This window comes from Sus scrofa, chromosome 1 (genome assembly GCF_054392235.1).
Source record: "Sus scrofa isolate SSC_HxYL_T2T_F1_AM1 chromosome 1, Sscrofa_HxYL_maternal_Yorkshire_Landrace_v2.0, whole genome shotgun sequence".
NCBI classification, from domain to species: domain Eukaryota; kingdom Metazoa; phylum Chordata; class Mammalia; order Artiodactyla; family Suidae; genus Sus; species Sus scrofa.
Genome location: NC_139383.1, coordinates 21,730,142 through 21,752,355, shown reverse-complemented (window position 1 = coordinate 21,752,355; position 22,214 = coordinate 21,730,142). Strand labels below are relative to the sequence as shown.

Below are 22,214 nucleotides of genomic sequence, written 5' to 3'. Positions count from 1 at the left end.
TCATTATCTTTGATCACACTAGCTGAAATTTGCACAGAGAAGTGGGTTGCTCTGCTCGCCTTAGAAAGGTTTCTGAGATCTAGCTCACTGTGTGACCTATTGGCTAAACCCTGACATTTATATACCTTACTTAGCAGTTTCTCGATGCCTCTGTGAAGGCTTGAGAAAAAGTAGCTATTGCTTATCCCTCAGAACAGGAAGAAATTTGTGACTTAAAGAAAAGTGTGTTATCTGTCTCCAGAGCTCAGAGTGTGACCAGGACAGGAATATTATTGACGGGATGCTTTGATGCTGGATCAGCAACTCACTGATTTTAAGTGTGTGACAGAGAATTTAGGGCCATGATTCAGGTCCAGGGTTGGTCTGTAATCTTTTGCCTCCGTGTATATTTGAACCTGCCTAAATGGCATCTTCTTCACAGGGCTCCTTTCTTTCTTTTATTTATTTAGTTTTGGCTGCCCCTGGCATATGGAGTTCTGTGCTGTGGGGATTGAACCTGCCTCCTGGTGCTGCAGAGATGTTGCTGATCCTGTTGCACCACAGTGGGAACTCCACAGGTCTCATTTCTATGAGTAATCATTAAGTAGCCTAAATATCAATGACAAACGTTTATTACACCCCTCTTCTCCAATCTGCTGGGCTTTAGCAATCTTTGACTTTGGCTCCTGATGCCTGGATAAAGGTGCCAGAAAGATGTGATCATGCTAAAGAATGTGATTTATATTTACCAAATGGAATAGAACATATCTTCAAAAGAATGCTATCGTTTAAAATTGCCATGTGCTTATTCTATGGAAGAGAGGCTTATTTCAGTTTGGGTTCTGGAGGTAAAACAGTGTTCAACAAAAGCACTGGCAAGGTGAGGAACTCCTGGGCTTCTGGGAGGCAAAAGTGTCACGGAGAAAAGCCAAATACCTGTTAAGGTCAGAAAGAAGGAAAAGGATGGAGTAATCAAATTGTGTTCAATAAGAATACATTTGGGAGTTCCCATTGTGGCTCAATGGTTAACGAATCTGACTAGGAACCATGAGGTTGCAGGTTCGATCCACTGCCTCGCTCAGTGGGTTAAGGATCGGGTGTTGTCCTCAGCTGTGGTGTAGGTTGCAGATGCGGCTCGGATCCCGCATTGCCGTGGCTCTGGCGTAGGCCGGCGGCTACAGCTCCGATTCAACCCCTAGCCTGGGAACCTCCATATGCTTCAGGTGCAGCCCTAGAAAAAGACAAAAAGACAAACAAACAAACAAACAAAAAACCACATTTGTCTGTAATGCAGTGGACGTTCCATAGCACAAAGGGGTGTTTGGGGAGTTATGGGGAAGCAGGCAAGGAGGGATTTTCCTGGCAGGTAACAGCAGGATGATAGAAGTTGGTTGGGGTGTAGGGTGGGGGTACCTGTTGGATGGATGGTTCACAAGGGCGGATCTTATGGACAGAAGAGCGACAAGAGGGAGATGGTTTGGCTGTGAAGACAATCTTCTCTCTTGGCCAAATGACTGGAGACCTGATCTCCTCTTCCACAGCCATTACCCCAGCTGTGCGGCCGTGTTACTGTGGTGCCAGCTAGGCCCCCTTGTATGTCCATTCCGCCCTCATTGCTCATTTACCAGACTTCCCCATTCCCTCAGGAACATAAATAGTGGGCCTCACACAGCAGATCAGGCCTTAGGCCTCTTTCCGCATGGACCCCTGAAGCAGGGAGGCTGACACGAACCCTGGCCCCCTGGAGAGTCACCCAGGCGGTGACCCTGGCAGCTGGGCCTGTTTAGGGAGTGGGGCAGCCTTCCTCTGCCTGACCTGATCACACATTTCTCAGCATGGATTGAGGACTGCCGTTAGGTCCTGTGCCATTGCCCAGATCAAGATGGTAGTTTTTCACTAGGATGACCTCTCTTTAGGCAGCTGACAAATCCCGAGAGGGCTGGGATTTGAGAAAAGCCAATGGCTCAGGGCAAGGACAAGATGGGAATGCTCGCTGAGTCCCAGGAATACACTGGAGGGACCAGCAGCTGCCAAACAGCTGCAGAAGGAGAAAGAAGGTGTTTTGAACTTTCTGATGTTGAAAAACCTACCTCCTCGATCCGGATCCGTGTTTGAGTGTCCCCTGTCCTGCTTCCTGCTTTGGGCTGCCTGGCGGCCACTTTTCCCTTCTTCCATGCACGCCTACGTTAACTGTTGCTCTCTGAGCCCTCTCCCTCCAGGGCGTCCCTTGAAGTTCCTGTTTGCGGGCACTCACCTGTGTTAAAGCCTTACTGAGGCCGGGGGTGGAGATGTATCGCTATGATTCAGCTGGTCCCTGTGCCCCATCAAGGAAGCCCTTCATCCCAGGCTGTGGTTTTCAGCCATCGTCACCTTGCTGCTCTGTTAATAGTCAACAGGCACAAAGGACGTGCCACAAAGGATGAAAAATTAGAGTCCTACTCGCCCCCACCAGAAAGCCCCAAGTGCACCATTTTCTTCTAGAAGGGTGATGTTTGACTGTATCAGAGGCCACCTCCCATCCACCGTAATGGCCCGTCACCCAGAGCGCTCACCTGAGGCCACCTCAGATTTAGGTGCAGTTATAGTGTCCAGTTTCCCAGGTGTTACTATGTTGATGAGTCACCTGGGGATCTTGTTGAAATTTGGTAGGTTTGGAGTAGAGATTGAACTTCTGCACCGTCTTAGAGGATACTAAGTTTTGCTGAAGCTGCTTGTCCGTGGACCACGCTTTGAGGAGCAAGCCTCTGTGGATAGTTTTTATTGGGCTTGTCAACTGTTTTGAGGATGGGTTCCTTACAGCATTAATGTAGCTTACAATTCCATCCATGGAAACTTCTATGCTGCTTGAAATTCTACTCCTGCTTTCCTGTTTGGTAAGCCTGACGCTATATTATTTATAGAAGGCAGAAGCTCTAGGAGATGTAGTGAGAGGATGCCTTTAAAACGGCCACCTCTGCAGGATATTTTGCTTCAAGAGTGACCATGTGAATTGGCTCCTGCGATTTTGTCTGTAAAGCTTTATGTCTAGTTAGACGTCTAGAGAGTCTTCAGATGGTATGACTCAAAGATGATGAGAGAATCTTTTTTGAGATGTAATTGACATAACATTAGAATGGTTTTAGGCCTACAGCGTAATGATTGATATGTTTGTGTCAGAAAATGATTAGCACAATGAATTTAGTTTACATCCACCCTTGCCTTCAGTTACCAAAAAAAACCCAGTTTTGCATGATGAGAACTTTGAAGATTTACTCTCTTAGCAACTTTCAGATGTACAGTACAGTATTGTCACTATGCTGTAATTATATCCCAGGTCTTATTTATCTTGGAATTTTGTACCTTTTGACCCAGGACATTTTTGGGGCGGGGCATGCTGCAGCATGCAGTGGTTTGATGTGGGATCTCAGTTCCCAGACAAGGGACTGCACCCGGGCCACTGCAGTGAAATCACTAAGTCCTAACCACTAGACCACCTGGGAACTCCCTCCCTGACTCAGAATTTTAAACTTTAACTTAGATTCTTTTTTTTTTTTGATAGTTTTTTTTTTAGGGCTGCACCCGTGGCATATGGAGGTTCCCAGGCTACAGATCTAATCGGAGCTACAGCTGCCAGCCCATGCCACAGCCACAGCCACGTGGGATCCGAGCCACGTGTGCAACCTATACCACTGCTCACAGCAATGCCAGACACTGAGTGAGGCCAGGGATTGAACCCACAACCTCATAGTTTCTAGTCAGATTCATTTCCGCTGTGCCACCATGGGAAGTCCTAACCTAGATTTTTTTTTTTTAATTAAAACACTTAATTCACTGGAAACTCAAGACTCAAATCCACTTTTTCGAGATGGCATTCCCACAAACATGTAAAGACATGAGTAAAAGATGCATGTGCACTTTTAAAAAGTTTCATGTCTGTGGAGCCAGTTTCATTCTTCATTTCTCTGTGTCTGTGACGCCTTTTGTAGAGCAGAAGAGGGAGGAGGCTGGAGGAGACTGGGGTTGAGGTTACTGATGCCCAGACCAGGGCTTCTTGTGGACCTGAGAAGGCAGGGAGGCCTCAGGAACCGCTGCCCTGATGGGCTGGACACGGATCTCCTTCTGAGACTGGCGATGCTGTGATGCACCCGAGGACCAGAATGTTGGTGGTCTCGGGGGATCCCGAGGATGCTGGAAAATAGGCAGATATGAGGATGTGATAAGAAAAGCGTTTGCTTTGTCATCTGTGGTTGATGTCACAATACCCATGGAAAATACCCAGTACAAGTGAGAAGTGTTAACAATGGGGAGAAGTTACAGCCCTAAGTGGAAAACTTTGACTTGTGTCCTTTGTGTGATGGTTCATTATTGCCTTGGATCGTTCCAGAATTTCCCTGGTAGCCCCTTCACTCAACAAATAATTATCAAAGTGACCACTATGCACTAAACTTCTCCTGTGAGTAGAGACAGCCCTCTCTGAGTGCAGCATTTGAGTATTAGACTTTTGTAATCTCCTTACTGCCTCAGCTCTAGTCATTGCTTGTAAAGCATTTCTTGGAAGTGACAGATTATACTTGGGACCGCTTGTCGTCAGCTGACAGCAGTGTGAAGCCACAGCTGAAAACAGTGAGAAGAATAAGGAGAAAGAGTACAGGGAGAGAGGTTAGCAGTGCTCAGATCACCTAAGAGAACCTAAAGAATAAACACGGAAAAGATCAGTGGCATGCATCCGAAGGAAGTGCTTGGAATTCACAGCCAAAGTGCTTTCATTGAAGTTTGGGGAATGGAAACCCATAGAGGCACTGGGGGAGTTGGGTGGAAGGGATGTTTCAAAACCAGGGTTGTGGATGGAAATAAAGGGTGGGGAGTGAAGGAAGTCGACATCACCAGTAAGTCTTCCTGTGAAACAAATGCTTTTTGCACAGGATCTTGCGGTATTCGTTCATTAACGTGGGATGCGGTGCTCAGTGTTGTATGTTTATGGAGGTTGTTAAGCGTGCAGCAGATGGTGCTCTCGCAGGACTAAAAACAAATCGAAGATAAGGGTCGGAAGACTGAAATGATCTGTGATATTCAGGCACCTGTCACTTGCCGGGTATTTAAAGTGTGAAGTGAGCAATGATATTTCATCCAAAAGCTCACACCTGCTTATTCTGGGAAGTGTGCCTGCAGGACCAAAACCCATGCACATTCATTGGTCTATCAGCGATGTTCAGCAGGTATTTATCGAGTCTCTACTGTGAAAGAAAATGTGATCCAGCCCTCGGAGCCTCCATGATAGTGGGGAATGTTAAAGCCTGATGCTAATTCAAGCGGATAGGACAGATTTCAAGCAGGGATCTGCTCCAGCAAAAGGGAAAGAGTCCAGGGTGGACCCAGCTCAACTCGGTGTACTGAGGAGACTGGGTGTTTTAAAAGGAAGAATGAGGAAGCAGAGAGGCGGGTGAGAAGGGGTTCAAAAATTTATAGGCCAAGTGAACCATTCTAAAGGGTGTGAAAAGGGAGAGTTGGACCATATGAAACCCATCTGGGTTTGTTAATCGGTGCTTATCCCTTATGACTTGTGAAAGTTAAGCTCCTACCCTTCCACAGAGGTGGGGAGTCTGGGGGCCCTATCCTCAGGTGCTGATTAGAACAAATAGCAAATTCTTAGGCAGTCTTTCATGTTCTCAGGCAGGCACTTTAAGGGAGGCTAGGGTTATCCTAGGAAAGCAGGCTTGGAGTTCCCTGGTGACCTAGAAATTAAGGATCTGATAGTGTCGCTCCTGTGGCTTGGGTCACTGCTGTGGTGCGTGTTTGAGATCCCTGGCACAGGAACTTTTGCAAGCTGTGGGTGTAGCAAAAAAAAAAAAAAGCAGCCTCGAGCTATAACACACTGTTAGTGTTGTGTTGGTTCAATATTTATAGACCAAGGTTGAGATCTAGTCAGAAAGAGGGCTCCAGGGAGCCTGGCTAAAGTTTGGTCATGGAGAGAATCTTTGTCATTGGAGAGAGAGACACTAAACAAACTACATGAATATTGGATGGTGATAATACAGTTGGGGAGTTGGGGAGTATTGGGGTGGAAGTGCTGAGACTGCAGCTGTAAAGATGGCAGTCCAGGCGGGCGTCGGAGTTTGAGGAAAGCTCTGAGAGAAGTGGAGTTGAGAGCCGTGGGGATAGCTGAGGGAAAAGCCTTCCCGGCAGAGAGAAGAGCAAGGGTGAAGGCTCAGAGGCAGGGATGTTTTCTGTGACTAAGGAACAGAAAAGAGGCCGGAAGGGTAGAGTGAGTTGAGAAGAGCAGTAGGAGGCCCTGGGCCTCCGTAGACCATTGGAGCAATGCTGACATTTTCTCTGGGTGAGGTGGGAAGTCAGTGGAGAGCTTGGGCAGAGGGTGCCATGCTGTCTGATGAAGTCATGTCCAAAGCGAACTTGGGGAGATAACGGCTTCATACCAATACCCACTGAAGAGTCAAGCCACAGGTATGACAGGACTGTGACATCTGCCTCTTCTTTCCCACCCCTTAGTTAATGGACAGTAATTAGCAAGTTAGTGGGCACTAAACATAATGTCATGCCAGAGTTCCCTGATGGCTCAGTGGGTTAAGGATCTGGTGTTGTCTCTGCTCTGGCTCTGCTCACCACTGTGGTACAGGGTCAACCCCTGTCCCAGGAACTTCCACGTGCTACAGGCATGGCTTCCTCCCCCTCAAAAAAGGTCACTAACATCAGATGGAAGCAGTTAAACCAATCAGCAACTTTCAGAATGTCTTCATGTAACCCCACCAATTCACATTAAGATTGAAGAACAGCCGAAACAACAATTTCTCACTTTTCCAGCCTCAGCAAAATCAGTTTATTGTTTTCCCATCGTTGAAATAATACGTTCTTGGAGTTCCTGTCGTGGCTCAATGGTTAACAAATCTGACTAGGAACCATGAGGTTGCAGGTTCGATCCCTGGCCTTGCTCAGTGGGTCAAGGATCCGGAGATGTCGTGAGCTGTGGTGTAGGTCGCAGACACGGCTCGGATCTGGTATTGCTGTGGCTGTGGTGTAGGCCAGTGGCTACAGCTCCAATTAGACCCCTAGCCTGGGAACCTCCATATGCCGCGGGATCGGCCCTAGAAAAGGCAAAAAGACAAAAAAATAAAATAAAATAATACATTCTTGATACAGACATGTATAAAAGAAAAAAACATAATTCTTCTTACATCCTGCCAACCTCATCTGTCTTCAGCTAGGGTCCTTTTAGTCTGCATCAATGGAAATACACATAAAATATGGAGGAATAATTTTTTTTCTTCACAAATTTGGGAGTATGCTATGCATAATCTCTGCAAACTTCCTTTTTTCTCCTCAAAGCTTTCTTGAACATTCTTTCATGTCAATAGACACAATTTCATCTCATTCATTTTGAAGTCAGCAGGAAGTTTTACGCTCTGTCTCACATTTTGTATAAATACCTCCCTCTTGACAAACCTTGCATTTTTCCCCCTGCGTTTTTGATATTACAAATAATATTCAATGAACCTTGGAGGTGTATATCTTTCTGAATACATGGATGTATTTCCATGAGAAGATTCCCAGATCAAAAATTATTGGTGCTTAAAATCTTATAGGCATGTACTCACTTCAGCAGCATGTAAACTAAAAGTGAAACGATACAGAGAATATTCTGTATGAATCGTGCACAAGGATGACACACAAATTTGCGAAGTGTTCCGTATTTTGAGAGTCACTTTGCTGTATAGCAGAAATTGGCACAACATCGTAAATCAACTATGCTTTAATAATTTTTTTTAATCTAACAGGCACTTTAGCAGTGGTTTCCTCTGAAGTCTGTATAAATGTACAATCCCAGGAGAGTATGACTGCCTGTTTCTTCACACCCTCCCCAGGACTGAAAGCTAACATTTTTTAGCTTTCGCTAAGACATTTAGCTTTTGCTAAGACATAGAAATTGTGTCTTTGATTTAACCCTTGGCTGATCACCATTGAACTTGGCAAGTATTTTATATTATTCGCCATTTGTATCTTTTCCCTCTGTGGTCTTCCTATACATCCCACACCCTCTGCCTGCCTTTTTAGTGCCTTACTTTCTTGGCTTTTGGTATGATAAAGGTAATACTCCTTTGTCTGTTGTATACGTTGGAAGGGTGTATTTTCTACTGTTGCTTTCAGTTTGTTCTCCGTACCTTCTGTGGCTCAGGAACAAATCCAGTTTTGATGTGTGAAGGTACGTGTTTACACACACATACCGAGGGTTTACAAATATACCATATATGTCTCTAGGCTTTGAAATGCCCTTCAATAAAAGCCATGCCGGCTTCTGCGATTCTTATCTTCCATTTCTAGTGTGGGAGGCTTCCTGCTTTGCTTTTGTCTGCATCTTTGCATAACTTCATTTAACCAACGGGGAAACACAGAGAAAAGATATTTACAATCAGGTCAGATTTCTGTGAGCATTGGTGACATTCAGGATATTTTCTGGGGGCAAGTGAGAAATGTAGGACACCACCCTGCCTGAAGCAAGTTTCTACTGTTGTCACTGTGCGGTTTGAAAGGTGTTACTTGGAGCCAAAGCCTTATTGCTGTAACACCAGCATTGCTGCTGAATTTCATTGCCTCTAGCCCCCATCCTTGCATAAGTGCTGAAATGACCATAACCATCTCTGAAAACTTGTGGGACAAAAATAAGGGTGGACTTTCTGGTCTGTTCTGTTCTCTACCGTAATGATCCCCATTAGAAATACTTGACATTTAATTTATCAGTTTATTTTCTGATTTTCCTCTTACTCCAGTTTGCATTCCTAAATGCCTGGCCCTAAAGGGGCCAATAAAATGTATGACCACTTCATCAGAATGTCAGAATTTCCTAGATCTGACAGTAGCCCCAGTCACCTGTTTGAGTAAAAATTTTTTTTTTCTCCTTAACTAATCATGTGAAATGCCTTGTTTTGGCCAAATGTTGACATTCTTTCCTACTCCCAGGTCCCACCACCATTTGCAGATAAAATCTAATTATCACCTCAGGATGGTTTCTTATCATGTACTATAATCACAGGCACAAAAGAATTTACAGCACTTGACATTTAGGTTTGGTTTTGTTTTTTAACTGTTTCCCCCCCACACTTGTGACATGTGGAAGTTCCTGGGCGAACCCAGGCTACAGCAGGACTTAAGCTGCTGCAGTGACAATGCCAGATCTTTAACCTGCTGTGTCACAAGAGAACTCCTTAACTGTTGTTTTTTAAACTGTTTTTGAGCTGATATTTCATAATTATGTTCTAAAAAGGAACGAAGGAAATGAAGGGAGTTCCCACTGTGGCACTGTGGGTTAAGAACCTGACTGCAGCAGCTTGGGTCACTGTGGAGGCACAAGTTCAATCCCGGCTTGGGAACTTCCATATGCCATGGGTGCAGCCATTAATAAAAAGAAGGAAGGGAACCAAGGGAACCAAATCTTTACAAACCTTTTATTTATTACTCTCTTTGTAGTATTATACAGGAGTTAGTAGAAGGGACCGTGGAAACTCAAGATGTTCAAGAAATCAATGAATGGAAGAACATATTTCAGGGACCTCAGGCAGGTTTCTGTTCTCCCCAGCTTTGATCAGAATTATCCAGTACAGAATTTTATAACATGAGGTACTCTATAATCCAGTCCCAGGTCCTTCCAGACTTGAGTCCTTCAAGTTATTTATTTCAGGACATTAAGTATGGACTTCTGGTCTGAGCATCTCTAGTGCTCCTAGATGCCAGGTATAAAAAGTGGACCAAGAACTAAGGGAAATGATGCTTGCTTGTTTCCCTCCATCCTGAAAACCATGTTTGTCGTTGAATAAAAATGAGGCCAGAATGAAAAGGGCTGCCTTGCCCCAGACTCCCTTAAAGGGGGCCAGAAGAACTGATTAAGCAGAGTTCACTGATAAGAGATTCATTTGATTTTTTTTTTTATTTTGAGATTCATTTGATTGGACAAACTTTCCATTTTACTGATAAACGTTACCTATAGGAGAAAGGCCATTTCATGGTTTCATTCACGCCGGTGAGTGTGTAAGTGACTTAAATCTCCACTGCCATCATCCTGACTGGAGGATTGCAGAGAAGTACCCTGTTAACATATGTGATCCTCATAATTTCAGAATCCCGTTTGACTCTTATTTACCTTGTTTCTCAGATGAGAGCAAGACAGGTAACCTTGGGTCACTGAGCCAGTGAATGTCCAGTGGAACTCAACCCAGGTCTTCCGATTCCACGTTTGGGCTGCTGCCACCACACCAGATAATCAGAGAGTTTACACCCCATATCTGTGGGAGTAGGTGCTTTGGTTGGAGACTGGAGGAGGAGGGAGAAGAAGGCTGTGGAAGAGTTGGAGGCAGTGTGGGCAGTGGAAGAGGTGGCCTGATGGTGAGACAGATGTCTTGCTGTACAGGGTTGGGATGTCTTCTAACTGACCTGGATGCGCGGGCTGGTCCAGCTCCTCCAGGCTCCAGTTGCTTTACCGTGACCACTTCTCCCTCCAGATGGTCTTATCTCAGGCCTGGAGGCATCTGTTTTGGGCACTTCCCCACCCCTGTTAGCACGCTGCAACCTTGGAAACGTGGACATGTAGTTTCTTTGGCCCGGACCCTGAAAGATACTGAGAGGTGACACCTTGTGAATAGAAACATAAGGCAAGTCATGGTTTTTTGGATTGTTTGTTTGTTTTAGGGCTACACCCGCTGCATGGTGGAAGTTCCCAGGCTAGGAGTCTAATCAGAGCTGTAGCTGCCAGCCTACGCCAGAGCCACAGCAACACAGGATCCGAGCCGCATCTGCAACCTACTCCACAGCTCACGGCCACGCTGGATCCTTAACCCGCGGAGCGAGGCCAGGGATCGAACTTCCAACCTCATGGTTCCTAGTTGGATTCATTTCCACTGCACCCCGGCGGGAACTCCCACGTTTTGAACAGGTCAAATTTAGGCCAATGGTTTGTGGAACAAGCTAGAACAATCATCCATCCATGAGAGCAGTCTGATATTGCTGCCAGAAGCACCCTTCCCAGGGCTGTTTTTATTTTCCTCATTCCTTCCTCAGAAACACACTTGGAGAATGGAGAGGGTCCCTTATTCCAGGCTAGCCTCCCGGCTTCAGGAGACCCTCTAGCATGAGTGCTGTACTGCCCCAGGTGCTTCTTCCTTGTCACCTCATGTCCTATGTCTTTATTTTTGCCCTGGATCAGGAACCCATAGATGGAAAGAGAATTAAGAGAAAACTTGTACCATCAAAATGTAAAAGTCTCTATTTACATGTAACAGTTTTGTAGGGAGAAAAAAGTTATCTACCCTTTGTTCTGCAAAATGTTGGAATCTTCCTTTCTCTCTCTCACTCTCTCTTTTATTTTTATTTTTATTTTGGCTTTTCTAGGGCTGCACCCATGGCATATGGAAGTTCCCAGGCTAGGGGTCTAATCAAAGCTGTAGCTCGGGCCTAAGCCACAGCCACAGCAACATGGGATCCAAGCCACATCTGTGACCTACACCACAGCTCACGGCAACACTGGATCCTTAACCTATTGAGCGAGGTCAGGGATGGAACCTGCAACCTCATGGTTCCTAGTCAGATTCATTAACCACTGCACCACGAGGGGAACTCCCTGCCTTTCTCCTTAAGCAAGGTTCTCTTTCCAATTTCTAAGTTCGCATTCAGTTGTAATACTAGGTTTTTTTTAAAAAAAATAAGTCATGGCGTTCAATCTATTATAAGGACCACATTAAAGTTTTCGTGTTCATTTTCACCTTTTAGGCCCCATGGTGGAGAGACCAGGTTGCTCATTAATTTTGCTTATTCTTATCATCTTCATCATTTTTTCTTAGCCATATTCTGGTCAGAGGAAGGTGAAGAGGCTATGGAAGTGAATTAGATTCAGGCTGTTTTTACAAAGCAAAGAGGTAGAGATCTTCTTACAAAATCTAGTTAATTCTCTTTGTTTCTGAGCTGGCCTTGGAGTCAATGGATATGTTGGGATTTTTAGACCTTGGAAGGAACTTTCAGGACTTGGCTGCAAACCGTGGGACAGGAATGGTGCCCAGGTAGCTAGATGGTGCATAAAGTCCTCTCTGATGGTTGAGCAGCTGGAATGTCCCTGTGTGGGTTAGGTCTCTCCCTCCTTCCCTGCCTGGGGGGAGGGGAGGTCTGTATCAAGGACCAGTGACAGAAAAGGCTGCCTGGCAGATTATAGCAGCTTTCCACCATCCCCACCCCAGCCCCTATTTGGCTTTCTCCCCCATGTGGGGTGACTAGAGGGGTGCTAGGCCAAAGAAGGAATGACCTAATCTTTAATGGTCCGTGAAGCTTTCCTGGAATGGGGTCAAGGCCGTCCCCCGCTGTCATATACAGATGACTGTTCTGAGAGAGCAAGTGTCCTTGCACTCTCCTCCTTTGGGGTAGCTCTGGATCTTGGCTGAAACTTGCTCATTGCAGGCATCTGCTTTCTATTTGCATCTGATCTGGTGGGTCAGCTCCCACTGCGTCTCTTGGACCATTATGCATGCAGAGTCAGCATCCCCTGGATTGAATGTGAGACCAGCCCATTTCAAAATTGTCACAGATCCGACTGAGGAAAAGTCAGGAGAAAAGAAGAAAGGGAGAAGGGGAAGATTCATGAGTTATTGATTAGTCTGTGATACCCTGTCTGTCAACGGTAACTCTATGCTGACATTGCTCCTCCCACCCCTCACCCCTCCACACTTCCTGGGTCTGAAGTAGGAAGAGACAATGGAGGAAGGGATGCAATATAATTTATTCATGAGCACGTAAGCAAACTCCTTCTCCTCTCCCCTCTCTTACTTGGCCATAGAGCAAAGGTTACCCGTTCTTTTCCAGTACTTAAGGACAGTTTAGAACAACGATTCTGAGGATTGCTATGAAAACATTCTCGAGGTGTAGAGTTCTAGGACATATGAGAATTCAGTGAAGGAAAGAAATACTTGATGTTTTTAAAACATTTTAGTAATTATTACACAGTATCATTTATTAAAATAGAATGCACTGGGTTTAAAAAATTAAAATCAATCCCTTAATTAAATAATTCTACTTATGGAGACAGATCCCAAACTGAGGGTTTGGGATGGAAATGCTATAAAATGTTGTTCTGATGATCGTCGCACAACTATAAATGTAATAAAATTCATTGAGTAATAAAAAAATCATAAAAAAAGGTGGCAAAGCACAGCACCTCAAAGAGGGAAATCATTTAAAGGCATGTGAGTTGTTAGTTGGCACTTCTCTTATTTGGACCAAATGTGTACACAATTGACCCTGTCTACTTTCTGATGTAGAGAACTGGATTGCTCCGTCTTCTAAACTCATCAATGTTTCAGTGGCTGACTTGTTTTTATTTTGCCATCTCCGTGATATATATTAAAATGATTATGTTTTGAGGACAAAAAAATAAAATAAAACATGGTAACTAGTCAAAATAAAAAATAATTTTTAAGGATAAAAAAAATTTTTAAATTAAAATTAGTCCCTTAATTAAATAATTCTACCTACGGAGAGAGATTTGGGGGAAAGTATGTTGCAGAATTTATCTCTTTATAAAAGAGCCCTGGAGTTCCCGTCGTGGCTCAGTGGTTAACAAATCCAACTAGGAACCATGAAGTTTCGGGTTTGATCCCCGGCCTTGCTCAGTGGATTAAGGATCCAACGTTGCCATGAGCTGTGGTGTAGGTTGCAGACGAGGCTCGGATCCTGCATTGCTGTGGCTCTGGCATAGGCTGTCAGCTTCAGCTTCGGTTGGACCCCTAGCCTGGGAACCTCCATATGCCTCGGGTGTGGCCCTAGAAAAGGCAAAAAGACAAAAAAAAAAAAATTAAAAAATTAAAAAGATCCCTGCAGTTCTGATTGATTTAATCAACCAATTAACTGATTAGAAACTGAAGCAAATGTTCAATTCTTCTTTTTTCATTTTTTAAAGCATATACACAATAGAATATTACTCAGCCGATAAAAGGAAAGAAATAACGGAATTTACAGCAACATGGATGGACCTAGAAATTATCATGCTAAGTGAAGTCAGTCAGACAATGAGACACCAGCATCAAATGCTATCACTTACATGTGGAATCCAAAAAAAGGACACAGTGGACTTCTTTGCAGAATAGATACTGACTCACAGACTTTGAAAAACTTATGGAGACAGGTTGGGGGATGGGGGGATGTACTGAGGGTTTGGAATGGAAATGTTGTAAAATTTGGTTGTGATGATTGCTGTACACCTATAAATGTAATAAAATTAATTAAAAAAGAAAAAAGAAAAAAAGATATGGTACATATACACAATGGAACACTACTCGGCCATAAAAAGGAACAAAATTATGCTATTTACAGCAGCGTGGGTGGAACTAGAGATTCTCATACCAAGTGAAGTAAGTCAGAAAGAGAAAGATAAATACCATATGATAGCGCTTATATCTGGAATCTAATATATGCACAAATGAACCTATCTATAGAAAAGAAACAAACTCATGGATATGGCTAACAGACTTGTGATGGCCAAGGGGGAGGGGGAGGTTTGGTAGTTTGGATGGACTGGGAGTTTGGGGTTAGTAGATGCAAACTATTGCGTTTGCAGTGGATAAGCAATGAGGTCCTGCTCTATAGCACAGGAAACTATCAAGCCATATGAGAAAAAGAATGTAGGTATATATGTATGATGGGGTCACTTTGCTGTACAGCAAAATTTGACAGAACATTGTAAATCAACCGTAATAAAAAAATAAAAATTTTAAAGTGAAAAAAATAGAAGATAAAAAAATAAAAAGAGCCTTGCAATTCTGATTGATTTAACCAATTAACAGATTAGAAACTGAAGCAAATGTTCAAGTCTTCTTTTTTCCTTTTTTAAAGCTTTATTGAAGTATAGTTGATTTAAAACATTGCGATAATTTCTGCTGTACATCAAAGCGATTCTGTTATACCCATAGTATACACACATCCATTCTGTTTCAGATTCTTTTCCCACATAGATTATCACAGACTCTTGGGTAGAGTTCCCTGTGCTGTACAGCAGGTCCCCGTTGACCATCCATGCCACATACTGCAGTGTGCACATGCCAATCCCAAAGCCCCAGCCCATCCCTCCCCCTAGCACCTGTCCCCTTTCAAATTGCATCTTAAATTAGGCTAACTCTTCTGTCAACCACATGACTAGTAGCCAATTAAAAAATGAGTCAAAATCAGATTAATCCCGAGCTCTCTCACTTTGATTGCACCCTTTATGCATCTGTTCATGCGATCAGCTCTGATGGAGAATCTGCTGTGAAGAGGTATTACAGTCAGAAATACGAGGAAGAGGACATTAGTCCCTGTGTCTGGGAGCTTATTTCTGGGACACAAACAGACCTTTGACAGGACATTTCAGTTAACCTTTCCACATAGTGCAAGATGGGCTCCTGTAGAAGGGAGGCCCAGCGTGGCCTGGAATTGCCATCAGAGACCACCCAGAGGAGGTGATGGGTCCTGAGCTTAGTCATGAAGGATCAAGTGGGTGCTCGCCAAAGAGGGGAGAAGAGGTGGTCCCAGGCAGAGGGGCAGCATGGCTACACGGATGGGACATGAGAATATAAAATGAAAGGTAGGGGGGTGTGTGTGTGTGTGTGTGTGTGTGAGAGAGAGAGAGAGAAGGGGTGTGTGAGCAGGGGTGAGGAGCGGGAGGATGGGAGTGTTAAGATATGCTAGGAATTCCAGGCTTAGGATCAGTCTGAACTCTGGGGAGCTTTAAGTGATGCTCTGGCCAGACTCCCGAACCTGGCCGCAGGGCTGGTTTCATCAGTCTTGGACCAGTTAGGCTCTGCCGCCACCGCCGCCGCCAGCCAGCCTGGCCCAGGCCCAGCACACCTCGGACACAGGCCAGGACTGGGGGATGGGGGGGTTCCGGCAGGACTGACCTCCTTCTAACCTTGGTATGATGTGTGTGTTGCTGGTGAGCCATCCTGCCTCTCTGAGTTTCTGGTCTTCTGAGCAGGGCTCCCCGATCCATGTGACCATGTCTTAGGGACACCAGGGCTTGGCAGTAAGCGGGGGTCATTCCAGTGCTGTTCAACCAGGGCATCCCACGCTGCTTGCAAACTCTCTGAGCTTGGTGGGTGTGAAGACCCTCAGACCCTCCAACACTGCAGAGAGTTCGTGAGGGCCCCAGATATTCCAGAGGCTATAATTCCTACCTCTCCATGGTGACTACACCACAAGGGGCCTCACTCAGGACTGGGGTGGGAGTTCCCATTGCAGGCAGCAGAAATGCACCCAATGCTTATCCCTGAGGATGCATGTTCGATCCCTGGCCTCGTTCAGTGTGTTGAGGATCCAGCATTGCCCTGAGCTGTGGTGTAGGTCACAGACGTGGCTGGGATCTGGCGTGGCTGTGGCTGTGGCTGTGGCTGTGGCCGGCAGCTCCAGCTCTGATTTGATGCCCTAGCCTGGGAATCTCCATATGCCTTGGGTGTGGTCCTAAAAAGCAAAAAAAAAAAAAAAAAAAGAAGAAGAAGGACTGGGGGACATCACCTCAGACACAGACCAGATAGGAGGGAAGGAATTGCCCTTAAGGAAAATGACTCGCCGGAAGTTTTTCTTCTGTTGCTTACATATTATTGCTTTTATTGCATGTGGAAATTAAAATGAATGTGAAAATTGTGTCTAATTTGAACATGAAACATTATTAATATGTGGCATGTCTTTTTTTATAGAAAATACTAGATACTATTTATTTACTTTTATTTAATGGCTGTATCTGTGGCATGTGGAAGTTCCTGGGCCAGGGATCAAATCCAAGCTATAGCTGTGACCTGCGCCACGGCTGCAGCACCAGTGGCTCCTTTAACCCACTGCACCCGGCTGGGGATCCAACCTGAGCCTCCCCAGCAACTTGAGCCACTGCAGTCAGATTCTTAACCCACTGGGCCATGGCGGAAATGCTCATGAAAGGAGTTTGATGAGATCGATTCTGTAATTCTGAGAAAGTGACATTTACAGGCTCTTCACGTAAACAAAGGGTGCAGTTGCTCTCAGTCCCCTCACGGTTTTTGTGGATGTTCTGGTCAAAAGTCAAAATCATGCACCTGAAACAAGGCAGCGTGTTGTGACTTTGGTGGGGTGGGTGGTAAGAATGTCAACTTTCTGTTCTCAGAGTGTTCACCCAGGAGGGCCTGGCTATACTTCACTTGAGCACCTGAGGCCACTCCCAGCCCTCACCTGCCCAGGCCAGCCACTTACCCCCAGCATCAGGCCCCTCCATGTACCGTGTACTGTGTGGTTCACCCACCTGCTTCCCCATTAAATACATCACTCATTACAATCGCCTTGCTGAGTTTTTTTGTTTTTTTTTTTTTTTTTTTTTTGTATTTCCCTCTATACACACACACTCTAGCAAATAAGCTTCATGAGAGCAGGGACCTGCATCTTCTTTTTAACTCTGTCTTTAGTGCCTTAAATATTAGATGGTTGCCCAATAAATATGAGCTGAATGAATAACTGAAGGGGAGGATTGTTGCAGAACTTTCAGGAAGAAGTTTAGTGGTGGGCACCTATCAGGCCTGTGGGTTAGGTCTCAGTCCGTTGGAGAGGGAGCTGTGAGGCTAAAATGGGCTGGATTTACAGGGCCCCCTGTGGGCTGATCAGCCCTTGGGGTGCCTGCACAGTACCACATATGGGCACCAGACTGTCCACAGACTCTGGCACAAGGGTAGCAGTGAGACACCTCATCACATGACATCTGAGGTGAGGGAAGAACAGGAACAGAGACTCCCGGATTCATGGACGGCTTTTCTGGGGACCAGAAGCCCTGCATCCATAGTGGAGAGCGAGCCAGAGAGAGCTGCTCTGTGCCTGCTCACACCATCGCACCCTTAACCGCTAGCTCACCAAGTCTGAGGAAATTCACGTCACTCTTGATGTTCCCTCTTCTTCACTGAGGTTCAGGAGCATCTTTTCTCTTCCTTTGATGTCTCCATGGTAGAGAGTCCGGTCTCTCAATTGTGGTCTTCTCCAACTATGCCCTCCCTTTTCACCCCAAGGCTTCTGGGGCCTCCTGTTTCTTCTTTCTCTGATGTGGACCTTCCACGTGTCCTTCAAAACCCTAGTCAGATGCTGTTGCCTCACCGAACACTTAATTAGCTCCTCTGGCCAAGTTGCTTGCTCTCTCCATTGTGGTCTCATCATCTCAGCCCAGGGCCTCAGTGTTGTGTTGGGATAATCTGCTTATTTAATGGTCTCTTCAATGTGACTGTGTTTTCAAAGGCAATAATCCTCTCTGGAAATTTGGTTATCCTATCTTTATGACACAATATCTGGTTTTGAAAGGAAAAAAAAACATTGTTAAAGCATGTTCAGGAGTTCCCATTGTGGCTTAGCAGGTTAAGGACCCAAAGTTGTTTCTGTAAGGATGCAGGTTTGATCCCTGGCCTTGCTCAGTGGGTTAAGGATCTGGCATTGCCACAAACTTTGGTGTAGTCACAGATGCAACTTGGATCCAGTTACTATAGCTGTGGCACAGGCCTCAGCTGCAGCTCCAATTCAGCCCTGGGCCCTAGAACTTCCATATACCACAGGTGCTGCCATAAAAAAGGGGAAAAAAAATGTTCAAAGTGTTAAAAAATAGATCACTCAGTTTTTTATAAGAGGCAGTGAATAGCTGGATAAACAAAATGTGGTGTATACATGCAATGGAATATGATTCATCACTGGCAGGAATAAAATTCTGATACATACTACGGCATGAATGAACCTTAAAAACATTGTGCTAAGTGAAATAAGCCAGACATAGGAGAATGAATAATATTGTGATTCCACTCAGATATCTAGGATAGGCAAATTCAGTGACAGGAAGTAGATTTGAGGTTGCCAGTGGCAGGGGGTGAGAAGGAGGAAACAGGTAAAGAGATTCTGTTTGAGGTAATGAAATGTTCTGGAAAATAGTGGGGGGAGGGTGTACTTAATGCCACCGAATTGTATGTATAAAAGTGGTTAAAGTGATACATTTTATTTTATGTGTATTTTACCACAATTAAAACAAAGGCAATGAGTAGAGAAGAAATAAATGAAAGAATTAACAGTAAAATGTTCCAAAGATACAAATGCAGAGAGTTCAAAAGTATGTAAATCTGTTAAATGTGATATAACTAACTATAGCCTCTTTATCAAGGGAACAAAACCTGTGTTCTTTCTCTTGACACTATTTTTAGGGAGGTGAGTAAGCTTCCATCAATGTTACCATCATATACTCTTATCTTTTCTGCCATATCAGTGGCAGCAAGTGCTTTTCCCCAGCATTAAAGTGAACTACTTCTATGACGTGTTATCACAGGTAAACTAACTCAGGCTTGGAGTATTGAAATGCCTCAGAAAATTAATTTCCTAGGTTAATTTTGGTTTTTAATCTATCTTTTAATATTATATATATCCAAGGAATCAAGAGTGAAAATGAAATACAGTTATGACATGATTAGTGGTTATATTTTTATTTTCCTGAGATCGGAGCCTTCTGTTATGTGAGATAAATCTTTTGCTAGGATTTTGTATTTTTAACTCACACACAATATGGGAACTCATGGCAGGGGGTAGAGCTGGTATTTAAAATTTCCCTTCAAAAAAAGTTAGAGAATAAGAAGCAAACTGTGTGGGCCACGAGGCAGCACACCAGAGCTGATGAGAAAGCCTGTGGTTGTGTTTTGGATCATGTAGGGGTACAACACCCAGAGAAGATGCCTGGTAAATGATCAGATGGCAGTTCCCGGAAGGGCTGCTGAGCAGAAGCAGAGGCTTTGGCAGAACCTAAATGGCAAAGTCACAAACAGTAACGGGCTCTAAAAATACCAACTGCAACCCCAGCAAAATGCAAGTCCTTATATGCAGGAAGTATAATGGGAAATGTATCGATTGGTGTTTTTGCCCAGATGCGTGAATAGTGATTACAAGTGGAGAGGCTCACTTTTTCTCCAAAGGAGGATGCTGTACAACTTTGATCACCATCAGCGGAGTCTTCTAGCAAGAAGGGCAACTCAAGTCCATGGCCGTGTAGGAGGAGTTTTCTGACTGCAAGTGGCTGGAATAGAACTCAAATCCGCTTTCACATAGTCATTCTTTCAGTCTACTCAGATTTAAGGAGCACTTACTATATGCCAAGCCCTGTTCTAGGTACTTGGAATATATCTCTGCATCAAATCAAGATCAAGTTCTGTGCCCTCATGAAGCTTAAGTTGTAGCAGGAAAAGGTGGAAAATAAGGAATGAACTTTATGCAAAAGGACCTTATATAATGTGTTAGAAATGGTAGGGGTTACAGAAAAAGGAAAAAATGGAACAGGAAAAGGAAACGTGAGGGTGCCCAGGGGTGGTGGACATGCAGGAGGGGGTGAGGGCGAGCTTTGTGGAGATAGTGATACAGGGCCAAGGGCTTGCAGCAGGGAGTTCGTATGACTTCCGATGGAGGGGCTATGGTGTGTGACGGGGCCCTGGGTGGCTCTGAGGTGTTTGCCCTAAGCCATGGAAGGATGGAGCTGTTCTAGGTTGAAAGCATAGAGGCCATGGGTGTAGCAGGCTTGGGGTGAAGATCAAGAGTTCACACTGGGGGTTCCCTGGTGGTGCAGAGGATTAAGGATCTGGCATTGTCCCTGCAGTGGCCCAGAGTGATGATGTGGTATGGATTCAGTCTCTGGCAAGGGAACTTCCACATGCTGCAGGCATGGCCAAAACAACGACACCAAAAAAAGTGTCCACTTTGCACACATCAAGTCTGACCTGTCTATTAGACACCCAGCAGGAGATACTGAGTAGATCATTGGTATATTCTTTTTTCTTTTTTTACGGCCACACCGGCAGCATATAGAAGCTCCTGGGGCAGAGGTCGAATCAGACCTGCAGCTACAGGCCTATGCCACAGCCACAGCCACACCAGATCTGCGCTGCATCTGTGACCTATGCCACAGCTTGCAGCAACACTGGATCCTTAACCCATTGAGTGGGGCCAGGGATTGAACCTGCATCCTCACAGAGACAAAGTTGGGTCCTTAACCTGCTGAGCCATAGTGGGAACTCTGGTATATTCATTTCCTATTCTTGCTGTAATGAATTACCACAAATTTAGTAGGTTCAAACAACACAGATTTGTTATTGCATAGTCATAAACTCAAGGTGTTGGCAGGGCTGTATTCCTCCTGGACAGTCTAGGGGAGAAGCTGCTTCCAGCCGTTTCCACCTACCAGAGGCTGCCTGCATCCCTTGACTTGCAGCCCCTTCCCCAACTGCAAAGTGCATCACTCTAGCCTCCGCTTCGTTGTCCTATTCCCCTCTCTGACCTTCCTCTTATATTGCCTTTCTTCCCATAAGGACACTTAAGACTATATTGGAGCCCCCCATCCCCCCACCCCAGATTATCCAGGATAATTTTCCCCCTCTCAAGATCCTTGAGTTCATCACAGCTGCAAAGTTATTTGAGTCTGGAGTTCTGGTAAGAGACCCCAGCTAAAGGAAACCTGGCAGGTAAAATCCTTCCTGGGGAATTTAGTGGTTCCCATAGCTAGTTCAGCATGGAATTGAACACTGGATCCCTGGATTGAAAGCTGTCCTTGGAAGTCTCATGGTGGCTAAGCAGGTTAGGGACCCAATGTTGTCTCTGTGAGGACGCGGATTCAATCCCTGGCCTCATTCGGTGGGTTAAGGATCCGATGCTGCCATGGCTGTGGTGTGGCTCTGCAGCTGCAGCTCTGATTCGACTCCTAGTTCCCTATGGGAACTTCCATTTGCTGCAGGTGTGGCTGGGAAAGAAAGGAAGGAAGGAAAGGGAGGGAGGAAGGAAGGAAAGAAAGAAAAGAGAGAAAGAGGAAGGCAGGCAGGCAGGAAGGAGCTGTCCTCCTCATATTTTCTCCCTCTCTTTCCCTATCCCCCCTCCAGCCTGCCTCCTCCCCACCCCGGTGGCTCTGGGTGTCTGAGACGGGCTCATTCTCTCCCACTGCTGGATCACGCCTGACTGCCAGTAACTCCAGGTTTAAATAATCTTGGTAAGAAACCCTAGAGAAAAGATAGAACTTCTTTCTCATGGGGTTCACACATAAAATCCCTCAGGGCTCTGCTAGGGCCTAAGTCGTATGGCGAGATGGGTGGGATCTGTGGTGTCACCCCTGTGGTTGGTGAGTGTTGGTCTCCAGAGAACCAGAGGGAACCAGAGGAGGGGCAGTTTCCCAGGGCAGAGGGAGAGGGGCTATTTCTAGAAAAGATGCTAGTGAAACAAAAGCAATAGCTATG

At 45.1% G+C, this 22,214-nt stretch overlaps 1 protein-coding gene and 1 non-coding gene across 2 annotated transcripts in view; both read left to right on the top strand.

The window, feature by feature from the left end:
* Window positions 1-22,214, top strand: part of PHACTR2 (phosphatase and actin regulator 2) — a 284,620-nt gene that overhangs the window by 9,006 nt on the left and 253,400 nt on the right. The gene's annotated exons all lie outside the window — the stretch shown is intronic.
* On the top strand, window positions 7,558-7,665 carry LOC146405972 (U6 spliceosomal RNA). The gene has a single exon (XR_014832609.1). It is a non-coding gene; the product is annotated as a U6 spliceosomal RNA (small nuclear RNA).